Source organism: Pituophis catenifer, unplaced genomic scaffold (genome assembly GCF_029215685.1).
Source record: "Pituophis catenifer annectens isolate HBS135680 unplaced genomic scaffold, rPitCat1.0.hap2 SCAF_1, whole genome shotgun sequence".
Lineage (NCBI taxonomy): Eukaryota > Metazoa > Chordata > Lepidosauria > Squamata > Colubridae > Pituophis > Pituophis catenifer.
Window position 1 is genome coordinate 19,862,741 of NW_027256881.1, and position 12,212 is coordinate 19,874,952.

The following is a 12,212-nucleotide window of genomic DNA, read 5'->3' on the forward strand; positions in this document are numbered from 1 at the left end:
TCATGTGGGTGCAATGTCTGGTGGTGCCATCCTCCTGCTATGCCATGGCAGTTGACCTTGAGTTGTTATCAGCTTCAAAAAAACGCTGAAGCGAAGTTTCTCTCTTCTTCTCCACCAGCTCACTTCTCCCCTCCCCTTCCATTCAATCATATCCGATTCTGGGAGACTTCCTGGACTGCAGTTTTCTTGGCAACTTTTTTCAGAAGTAGTTTGCCATCATCTCCTTCCTGAGGATGAGAAAAAAATGACTGGCCCAGTTCACCCAGTTGGCTTTGGGCCTAAGGAGGGACTAGAACTCATAGTTTCTAGCCTGATGCCTTAGCCACTACACTAAACTGGCTCTCCATACTATAATTATTTCTATTATTGTTCTTTTTAAGTTTTTTTTTATCCCTTTTCGCACCAAAGCAACCTGGAGCCTTGAATAAAAAGAATATCTTTATTTTATTTATTCTTATTTTGCTTATTAATATCCTTTTATTATTTTTACAAATAATTGAAGGCAGCAAACATATCCAACACATCTTCTGTCTTCCATTTTCCCACAACAACAACCCTGTGAGATGAGTTGGGCTTAGAGAGAGTGATTGGCCCAAGGTCACACAGATGGTTTCCATGGCTAGACTGAGATTTGAACTCACACATCTCTTGCTTTCTAGCCTGGTGCATTAACTACTAAACCAACTGGCCCTCTTAAAAGCAATGTTTAGTAAAACTGGTTAGGGAAAACAGTTAACAATAAAGCCACCTATTATAAAATAAGGAAATGAAACAATATGGTAAGAAGCAGTGGTGGGATTCAGCTGGTTTGGGCTGGTTTGGGAGAACCGGTAGTTAAATTGCTGGCTGGCCCCTCCCCTTGCAGGAATCCCCATGTGCCCCATTTTGGCTCCCAGGTAAGTGCAGAGAGGCCTCCTAGACCCAAAAAAGGGTGCGGGAGGGGCATGCGCCCCTCCCCGCACGGCCCATTTTCACTCCCAGGAGGCTTCACGGAAGCTTCCTAGGCCCATTTTCACTCCCAGGAAGCTTCAGGGAGGCTTCCTCGGCCTGTTTTCGCTCCCAGGAGGCATCAGGGAGGCTTTCTAGGCCCGTTTTCACCCCGAGGAGGCTTCAGGGAGGCTTCCTAGGTCCATTTTTGCTCCCAGGAGGCTTCAGGGAGGCTTCCTCGGCCCGTTTTCACTTCCAGGAGGCTTCAGGGAGGCTTCCTAGGTCCCTTTTCGCTTCCCAGGAGGCTTCATGGAGGCCTCCTAGGCACATTTTTACTCCCAAGAGGCTTCAGGGAGGTTTCCTAGGCCCGTTTTCGCTTCCCAGGAGGCTTCAGGGAGGCTTCCTAGGCCCAAAACGGGGTGTTTGGGGGGGGTGCGGCACAGCCCTCTGTGGCCCGTTTTTGCTCCTGGGGGGTGGGTGCAGGAAGGTCTACTACGCCCAAAATGGGGCACGGGGGGGGCGGGCGGCATGTGTCCCCCCCCCATGGCCCGTTTTTGCTCCCAGGGTAGTGGAGGAGCTGAGTGCTGCCTTGTCACACCCTTTGGCCATGCCCACCCAGTTGGTCATTAGGACAGAGAACTGGTTGTTAAATTATTTGAATCCCACCACTGGTAAGAACATAAGCATTACATGAATTAAAACAAAGTTCACCTTTAAAAGGCAAGCAGGTCTGGAGCATCTGATCTCCTAGAAAAAGTTGCAATATAAAGGAAGATAGCGTGAGAATCAGCTTCATTTAGTGAAACATAGAGACCCTCCGTCAAGAAGGTCATATTAATAGTAACTCCACTATGAGCCATCCCACCAGTGGAAACCTAGGCAGGACTTCCAATCTGATATTTGCAGAATGGGGTGTTATTAGGAGGGATACGTATGTTTAAAGTATTTGATTTCTACACTATTTAGGCCTACTTGTATGTTAATTCTAACATTTAAATACGGGGGGGGGGGGGGGGGAATCAACAGTCAGTTTGCCAGTCAGAACTAACCTTAGCAAAGGGCAGAGAGAAAAGAGATATGATAACGCTATTATCTACTCCTGCAACAATAGTGCAGGAAATTACCATCCTAATAGCAAAAATAGAGCTTAATCCCATCTGTTTATTTTCCAAAACAATATATGCCATCATTTGCCAGGCAAACTCCATTGCATGTTACACAAGGTGAGCAGAGCCATTTCTATTAGATACATTAAATAAATGGTAATCTGATTTCAGAAGTGGCAATATTCTGAGCACTTCAAATGTTCTTCTCCCCCACAGGACAAAGGATTTGTAGAGGCAGTAAAAAAACAAAAAACAAAAACAAAACAAAAACAAAAACAAAAACAAAAACAAATCAAGCTTGTCTCTTGCTATCTCCCTGTAGGTTTTTCTCCTGGCAACAAAATAGAAGTGATTTTCCATTCTCTTCTTCCAGGATATTCTTCCAATTTTCTCAGTCTCACCTAATACTTTGGAATTTCCTTGTGAGCTTGTTAAGATACGAGGATCTAGCCCAAGAAATACTCAGAATCAATGGTATGTTCCAATCATATTTATTGAGTCAACTTTGCTCTCTTACAGGTGAAGTTGCAGTGTACCCCAGTACCTCATGTATGTTGCTTAAGTACTAGGGAGGCGTGACTAAAGGTAAGGAGGAGTTGTGGGAAAGGTGAGGGTGTGGGTGTTAACCCTTACTGTACCAGGTAGGAAGTGGTATGGGAGTTAGGCATTTATATGTGACAGAGCTCTCTTCTATATGGGAACCAAGTTATACCCTGCTTAGCTTTTTGGGGGCTCAACCAAGATATACTAGAAGCCACCATGTAGCTGGATTCAAAGGTAGTGGCTTTCTACCAAAAAAAGATGGGCTACAACTCATCAAAAGTGTTCACTTCTGTCTCAAAACAGGGAAAGGATTTTTTTTTAAAAAAAAAAATCACAATGCATGTTTAAACAGGAAAGGAAGGCCAGGGTTATGAATGGCTTCTATTATTGATCACTGCCTCTTCTTTCTGGAACTCTATAAATTCACTTTTTAATAATAGACTGTAAAAGCAATGTGCATGTATGCTTTCAAATCTGAAAGATGCTTCAGGCACTTGAAAAAGGGGGATGAACTAACGGTTTATGCCATTAATAATCATATTCACTTTTGTGCCACCAGAGGCTTTGCATTTAAAAGCCTGAATTCTTTCTAATTCAAATCGAAGCCAGGAAAATAAATCTATTCCCTTACCTGAATTCCAGAAAGCCAGAATTAGCCATCTGTTTTCCTAGGGAGATGGGGAATGGGTGGTGGGAGCCCTGGAACCCATATTTTACTTTGGATCTTCAGGGCTGCCACATTTAGCGCTGTGGGAAACTGGGAGGGGGGATTTAATGGAGTTGGGGAGATATCTAGCCATAATAACATTCTTTTCTCTAAGAGTCAATGACATCCTGCCCTGCACCTGGAGTGGCATCACTGGGAGGCATCTCCAGTTGGGACGGTGCAACAATTGGACCATGTGATGGACATGTGGGTGCTGAGGCAGGGACTTGGACTTTCTTTTGGGTGGGGAAAACCTGGATGCTTTCAGATTCGGGTTTTCCCAGCTGTGCCAATATGACATCTCTAATAAAATAGAATTTTGAGGAATTTCTAGACTCGGAGTCTTCTTTCATTGGGGGTGTTACTTGGAACCCTGACAGGTGGTACATTTTGTTTGTCCAAATGTCTCCCTTCTGTTTGCTTCTAATGCTGCACACCAGACAGAAAGAGAGATGGGAGAGTTCAGTTGGAGGATTGTGGGTGGAGGCTTGAAAGTTTATCTGGAAAGGTGGAAGAGATCAGATTTCATCAGACTTCCAGTCTGGGGCAAGGTCTTTGGGTTCCAGATCTATTTGCAATTGCTAGGATTCAGCAGGTAATTTTCTAATACTGAAAGAATAGAACTCACCATAATCCAACTCAGTCATGGGCTACCTGGTGGATAGTTGTAGTGAAATGATGTTTGTAAGTCACAAACAGTCAAACATGATTGAACAACCATCATAACTTGGCTGCGAAAATGTGGATTACTACAAGCGGCAACAAAATACAGTATAGAACTATCCAATGTATGTTGCCATCTGCTAGTCATCTTTATGTTTGCAGCCCAGATCCATGGTTTGGATTAAGTGCTATCAAGTTACTTAAGCATCACTCAACTTAGTAACATGCAACTCAGCATCCACATAGATGGGCCTTCTCCAGGATGATCTGCCACTTCAAATCCTCCAACAGCGCACTCATTGCTACTATAATCAACTCTATACACATCAATCTACAGTATTCCTTTTCTATGTAGACCTCAGTAAATCTGATGGGTCTTTATAAAGGATCCCAAGACAACTCATTTCTTCCAAGATCTCAAATGAATGTGCCTTGTACATGTCCTTTCTAATTTTTTTTTTGTTCTCCAATTGAGAGAATGAAACTAAATTTGGGGGCTAAATTTAACTTTTTCTCCCAGAAATAGACCTTTTGATATTCCTACAATATATTGACCTTTTAAGCATATTCTAGTTGTAGGGCCACTGTGTTTATTTAATGGTGAAGGAAAAAACCCTGCATGTGCTTAAATTTACTCATCCCTGTTACTTCTCAAAGGAGTCTAGCATGTTATTATCCCCAATCAGTCAATCAGAAGATGCTGGTCCCTTCCCATCTCATAAAGTTAAAGTCCTAATAACAGACACCTAGTTAGCTTGCTGTTATATAAGGAAGCTCTGTTGTCCTATTCTTTTCTCCAAAAATTTAATTATTTTTTTCATCCCAAAGCCGAAGGCTCGCATTTTGTAGAGGAAGGAATGACAGAAGCTGCTGGTTGTGGTGGTGGAGTGAGTGATGGGCTGCCCCCGGTTCGGACCAATTCTATAGAACCGGTAGTAAAACCTGTGGGAGGCTCCACCCACCAACCCCGACGACATCAGGAAGCTTCTGCACATGCATGCGGCCCCGTTGCGAACCAGTAGTAAAGGTAAATAGAACCCACCCCTGGGTGGAGTTAAAAGAGGGATCAGCCTGGAATCTCTACATAGCCACAAGTGCACAAAGTCCAACTCTCTCCCCCTCCCCCATTTTGTTGAGTCATATCTAAGTCTTAGCATTTGCTAATGTTAGTTGAGAAGATTCTTATCAGTGGTGGCTTTCTACTTGTTCTCCGCAGTTTGGGCAAACTGGGAGTGGCTGCGGCGGGAGCCTCCGCCCACCCGCCCAGATGTCATCACGGACGCTCTGCGCATGCGCAGAAGGTTCTGCACATGCACAGAAGCGCAGCACATGAGCAAAGCGAGCACATGCGTGCACACGCTCACAGTTCTGAACCAGTAGCGAAGGTAAGTGGAACCCACTACTGATTCTTATGTATAGGCGTAGGTAGCAATGCATTAGTTTAATTGGACCTTCATGTGTAGATCTTATCTTTCATGCCTGACACATTATTAGTGCCATAACTAATTCCTGCTCATGTCCCAGAACTGAGTCTCAACAATCCTAATGCATGCTGATGCTGCATGAGCTGCTGAATTCTTTGTAAAGTTCCATGCTCTCGCCATTCCAGAGTTGCCCCTTTCCTGTTCTCCTGACCCTGGAAACTTGTTGGTTCCCTTCCAGTCTCATTGTGTCTTTATGAAAGCAACAAGTTCCTTCATTTCATAAACAATGGGAGTCATTTGAGCTGTTATTTCCCCCTCCAGCTGGGCCAGAGCCAGGTGGAACAAGGCAACATCATACCGCTTACAGCTGGGCCTGAAGGCATTTTTTAAAATACCCAGCAAGATGAAGAACCAAGAGTTGTGAGTAGGCACCTTGCATTTCATCTCCAACCAGGATGGGAAAAGTTGGCTTTGGAGGGGACAACCTAGGGAGGAGAAAGCAAACCTTAGCCATTAAGCAAAGCAGTTGCTAAGTGGAACGGTGACTGTGCTTAAATCTTACTTCAGGTTTCCTTTGCTTTACAGACCTGTGAAGGTCGAAAATGCAAGGATAGATCATACACAGGTAAAGCAAAGGAAAGATGAAGTAAGATGGTTAGCTAAACAAAGGACTATCTGTATAGTTTCCAAGTCAGGACAGGTAACACTCTCTTTCTTTCTGTATTCATTGAGGCCATCTCAATTACTTGGTCTAGTTGTACACTATACCAGGGGTCTCCAACCTTGGCAACTTTAAGACTTGTGGACTTCAACTCCCAGAATTCCTCAGCCAGCAAATTCTGGGAGTTGAAGTCCACAAGTCTTAAAGTTGCCAAGGTTGGAGACCCCTGCACTACACACTTGAAATTCAGATAAATGACTCCATGGCTCGAGATAGATTTGAATCCTTTTGCCTGCATGCTTCCCTCTGCCCAGAGCATTTTCTGTGGCTGCTGTAACCTTTGAAATTCTCCTCCCCTGAAAGTTACAATGATGGCCTTTCTTTACTTCTGCTTCAAAAATAGGCACCAAATTTTTGGGGAACCAGACAGTAAGAGTGCTGACAGTTAAGACAATGGTGAAGTTATGGGTTGATTCTCCTTTGATTTTATAGTGAATGGTGCTTTTATGATTTTAATGTTAGGCTTTGTTTTGTGATATTTTTACTGTCATGAGCCATCCAGATTCTTGGGACATAGATGCCATGAAAAACTTACAAAATAAGCAAATAAATAAAGGGTAACAGAATTGGAAAAGGACAGCAAGAAGGATCAGGGGACTAGAAATGAAGATCCTGAGCATGTTTTGCCTTGAGGGGAAAAAAAAAACCCCAAGGAGGCATATCATACAAGCATGTGAAAAGTTGTCACACAGAAGAATGTCAAGGGAAGATAGAATAGGTTCAAATTACAGGCAACCAAATTTAGATTAAATGTTGGGAGATGGGGGAAACAACCTTAACAATAACAGCAATTGAAGGTGCAACTAATTACTCTCCCATGCTGGATGAGCTTAGAGAAAGGCAAAAGAAAAAAAAAATCACATTTGTCCACAATGTTTTAATTTGAATTCCTACAGTAAGAAGGCCATTACCCTAGACAACATAAAGAACCTCTTCCAGTTCTATATTTCTATGCTTGACCATACCTAAGATCCATAGGGGTATTTGTGTGTATTTCTCTGTGTGTGTCAAGATGTACAACCAAAACCATCCCCTCCCTTCCTTCCTTCCTTCCTTCCTTCCTTCCTTCCTTCCTTCCTTCCTTCCTTCCTTCCTTCCTTCCTTCCTTCCTTCCTTCCTTCCTTCCTTCCCTCCCTCCCTCCCTCCCTCCCTCCCTCCCTCCCTCTCTCCCTTTGAATTGTTTCCAGCAATATAAACCAATACACCATGATAGTACATTCCATAGCTTCATTGTTTGAAAGTGTTCACTTCTGAGTGCACAGCAATTCTAAATTCCTCTCCTACTTCTTGATCACTCTTAATATTATCCTTCTCCTGTAAAATAAATTGGTAAACAGAAGCTTCAAAGATCTGATTCTCCTAATTATTTTTCCAAGTTATTTTTCAATTAGCTGTGGACACTACAGTGTAAGGGATAAGCATCTGAGGATTTGTATCTTTCAATTTTCAATTCTGAATTACTTTGCCATATAGAATTCAAATGGAAAACAGGACACCCTGTTTGAATGTTTACAAACAACCTCTTTAATTGAGTCCAAAGGTCTTGTTTGGTCCAGTAATTCTGGGAGAGCAGAAATATACTGCATTTAAGCATGGAAGCCTAAGGTTATCTCTCATCATGATTAATAATTATGCTTTTATATAAACTATCTTGCTGGGTTAGATCCATGTAATTGTCACCCTTTCATTAGCGCTGGCTGGATTTATTAAAGAAACTTGGAAGGCGTGACAGCTTTTTCCCATTTTCTCCCTTCCATTGTTTTCAGAGGTAGACTGTATAAGGCCAGTCAAGGCAGTGTTTCTTAACCTTGGCAACTTTAAGATGTCTGGACTTCAACCTCCAGAATTCCCCAGCTAGCATGCAGAAATTCTAGTCTAGAAGCTGAATAGATGTCAATAGATTGTCTGCACCATCGCCTTAAATTCATCTGACTTTTAACACCACCGAAGACAGGAATCATCACCAAGTCTTACAGAAGTGGATGAGAACCTCATTTCATGACACTTCTAAACCCATACACACTTCATCTCCATAGCTCTGAAAATCTATTATCGGCTTTGATGATACAATCCCATCAACAATTGCCAGCAACTCTGTTTGGATGCTAATTCTCTGCCTTTCACTGTAACTAGGGTGATTCACCCAGCCGCGTTTTTTGGAACAAGTCTCCAAAATGTCCACTTGGTGCATTTCTGAATAGCTAAAACAAAACAAAACAAAAGAACATTCGATCCCTCTGAGTGTTTAAAGTGAAACGATATGCAGAATTTTCTTTTCATCACCTTGGTTCTGGCAAATCAACCCTTCAGTTCTGGGCAGTTAGATTTAATTTAAAATTGTTGAACTTCATGGTTTCAGGCCTTTGCAAGGACACAGTTTGGGATGAAACCAAATTGATACATAGTTCACGTAACATGAAATTCAATATGGAAGGATTAGAACTTTAAAGGGTTTTTCCCCCCCATCCCCACCCCAGAGTTGCTATGTAGAAGCCAGATAAATGTTCTAGATTTGATTTTGGTAGACCCACAAGGCAAAAAACCAAAACAAAACCACCCTTAACTATAGAGAATGGTGCTTCGTTTCTGGTACATGAGCCAGAACTCAGTCTGGTCTGAAGATCTCTGCCTGATATACTCAATCAAATGTAAGAGTAATGCTCAAAAAGTGAAGATAATAAATTCTGCATAAGCTCAGAGGCATATCAAGTGGATTAACTCCAGGCTCTTTAAACAGCTACTTTCATTAGTCAGTTGGAAGATGTAGCAGGGGAAATTTGCAGATGACAGAAACATTGGCATGATAGCAAACTTTCCAAGTAAGAGAAACAAAATTCTTGCTAGCTTAGAAAAGTGGGCTAAAAGTAACAGAATGTAACATGTTATAATAATTTTTGAAGTTCTTTGCTGAAGGAATAAAATTCAAATTTAGGGTGAGAGATACCTGCCATGCTAATAGTCCGTGTACAGGTTTTGTGAAATCACAGCAAATCACACATTGAGCATGAATCAGCAGTGAAATCTGGCTGCTCAAAAGACAAATGCAATTTTTAAAGGCCCTGTAGGCATATTAGTTCCATATTACGTTAAGGCAGGGGTCTCCAAACTTGGCAACTTTAATACTTGTGGACTTCAATTCTGGGAGTTGAAGTCCACAAGTCTTAAAGTTGCCAAGTTTGGAGACCCCTGCGTTAAGGTATAATTCTATTCTATTCTTTACTCTTTTAATCTTGTGAAAAGAATAGTATGGTAGCTTTCTTCAAGTACTTGAAATTTGTCACATGGATAAAGGTCAAGAACCTGCTCTCTTAATTACAGGAAACAGAATAATGCCCTTAAGTTATAGGATGTCAGATTTCAACTGCAGTTCAGGGAGTTTCCAACTCCCAGACAAAGCAATTCAAGAAGGCAACCAATTTACTGGTATAGTTTTTCACGGCTGGCATCAATGAAGTAACAATGAGCTTTCAGTCTGAATGGCCGTGGCCAGCAGTGAAACATCAGAACAAAAGAAAACTAGACCATGGCTGTTCAGCTTGAAAGCTTATGCTGCTTCAGAGGAGCCCCTGATTTATTTTAGTTATTAGATTTATATCCCACTTTTTCTCTGATGTCTCAAGGCAGCATACATAATACTCCAACTTTCCCCATCACAACCAGCCAAAATATAAATTAGCCCCAAATAAGCTTCCATGGCTGAGAACAGATTTGAACATAGTCCAATACTTTAACCCAGTGTTTAAGATGTGTGGATTTCAACTCCCAGAGTTCCCCAGCCAGCTATGTCAGAGGATGGGTTGGGAAAGTCCAGGGCATATTACACTGCCTTCACAAAAGGGCCATCATAGTGGATATCACAGAACACAACAAATGTGTGAAAGCAAAATAACTACTATAAAATGTTATTCCCTACTTCTCTTTTCTCCCTGCTCCAGATGCTCTGTATCACCCCAGCACTTTTTCTGGGTAGATTAGACATACTTCCAAAGCAGTGGTGGGTTTCAAAATTTTTTACTACAGGTTCTCTGGGTGTGGCTTGGTGGGCGTGGCATGGCTTGGTGGGCGTGGCATGGTGGCCATGGCAGGGAAAGGATACTGTAAAATCTCCATTCCCTCCCCACTCGAGGGAAAGTTTACTGCAAAATCCCCATTTCCTCCCGATCAGCTGGGATTTGGCAGGCAGAGAATAGATGGGGGTGGGGCCAGTCAGAATTTTTACTACCGGTTCTCCGAACTACTCAAAATTTCCACTACCGGTTCTCCAGAACTGGTCAGAACCTGCTGAAACCCACCTCTGTTCCAAAGCCCCCTTTTAATTTCCTAAAATGGGCCTATAGTTGGAGAAGACTCCTGAGAACATAGACAAGGAAACAAACCAATTGACTTTTTTTTTAAAAAAAAATTCCCTCAGGATGTCCCTGCTATGTGAGAATGGTGGCAAATTTGAAGTTAAAGATGCTGCTGCAGACTTGTGCATTGTTCTGTAGCATGCCAGATCTTCTTCTTTTTTTTAATTTGAAGAAAAACAAGTTTTTTTTAAAAAAAATGTCAAGTAGGCCAGGAACCATTCACAGGAAGGAGATAATGCCACCTCCCAATTCAGCAGAGTGGATCTTAAGAACAGATCTGCCTTGTGAGGATCGAACTGAGGTTTCCAAAGTTTGCATGCTATCTTCAGCAACAGAGCCAGCCAGGAACTTTTAAGGCCAGCAGGGCACGGAGCAAGGAGAAATGACCCACTACGGCATCACTGAAGAACAGAATGGAGTACTGTCCTAAAACCCTGAGAAACTGTTATGTGTAACTTGAATTAAGAAATAGCAGCCAGGGTGCATCTCAAACTGGCAAAGCTCTTGATGAGAAAATGATGTGTTATTGTAAGAAGCCCATTTAAAAATCGCCAAGGGGATTTGAGCAAACAGGCTTGGGGGATGCATCCAAGAACTGTCAAGTCTTCAAGGTACATTGACTTCAACCTCTCTTATGGCACTCAGTAGGAACTCACTGCTATAAAACAGTGGGCAGTAGCATACATCATTCTTTTCGGAATGGTTTCTTCCTGAACAAGTGCATTTAAACAGTGTTGGCTCCAGAGTAAGGAGATAAAATGAATTGGGAAGTAGACATAGTCTCTAGGCTGTTGCTGCTACTTCTCTTTGCCCCCCCCCCACACACACTGTTTACATCCTCAGTGCACTACTAACTTCATTAGTGACAGGTTAAATAGGCAGCAAGGAGGAAAATACTCTAATTTATAGCGGCTTGAGGATGGCATAAAATTACAACTACTGGATCTGCTCTGCAAAAGTCCAAGTGACCACTAGATGGTCTTGTCACTCTGCAAAAACACTTCTAAATGATTTATTGAATAAGCTCCCAAAGTTGGAGATGCACCAGAGTACCAGATCTGAACTGCAAAATACAGCTGAACATTAGGGGGCGGAAAAGAGGTTGATATTCTCATTCTCTCTGCTTCCCTCTAGCACAGGGGTCGGCAAACTTAAACATTCAAACAGCCACTTGGACCCGTTTCCCACAGAAAAGAAAACCCCGGGAGCCACAAAACTCCTTTGACACCTAAAATGAAGATAACACTGCATATATCGTTTTTTACCTTTATGCTATGGATAAAAAAACTATAGTGTGCTGCATTTATTAAATCAATGACCTGCAACAGAGAAAACACATTTTTATTTCTGCATGCAACAAAAACATTTTGAACTCTGAAAAAAAAGATGGGTTGAAAAGCTCAATAAATCACTTGCCGGTGGGTGTTGCACATTGGTGGTTGTGACATATATTTTGTGTGACAGGGAGCCACAGCAGAGGGATGAAAGAGCCACATGTGGCTCCAGAACCGCAGGTTGCAGACCCCTGCCCTAGCAGCTGTCTGGATATCTTTAGACAGATAATAGAAATCTGCAGATCTTTATCTTTTCTTTATTTTTTATTTGATTTGTATACCGCCCTACTCCCGAAGGACTCAACAATAAAATACATACATACAAAATTTAAAAAGCAGAAATAAAATCAAATTAAATAGTTTGGCCCAGACAAATTAAAACCCCAATCAATTTAAAACAGATTTAAACTTTGAAGATTAAAAGATATTAAAAATATTA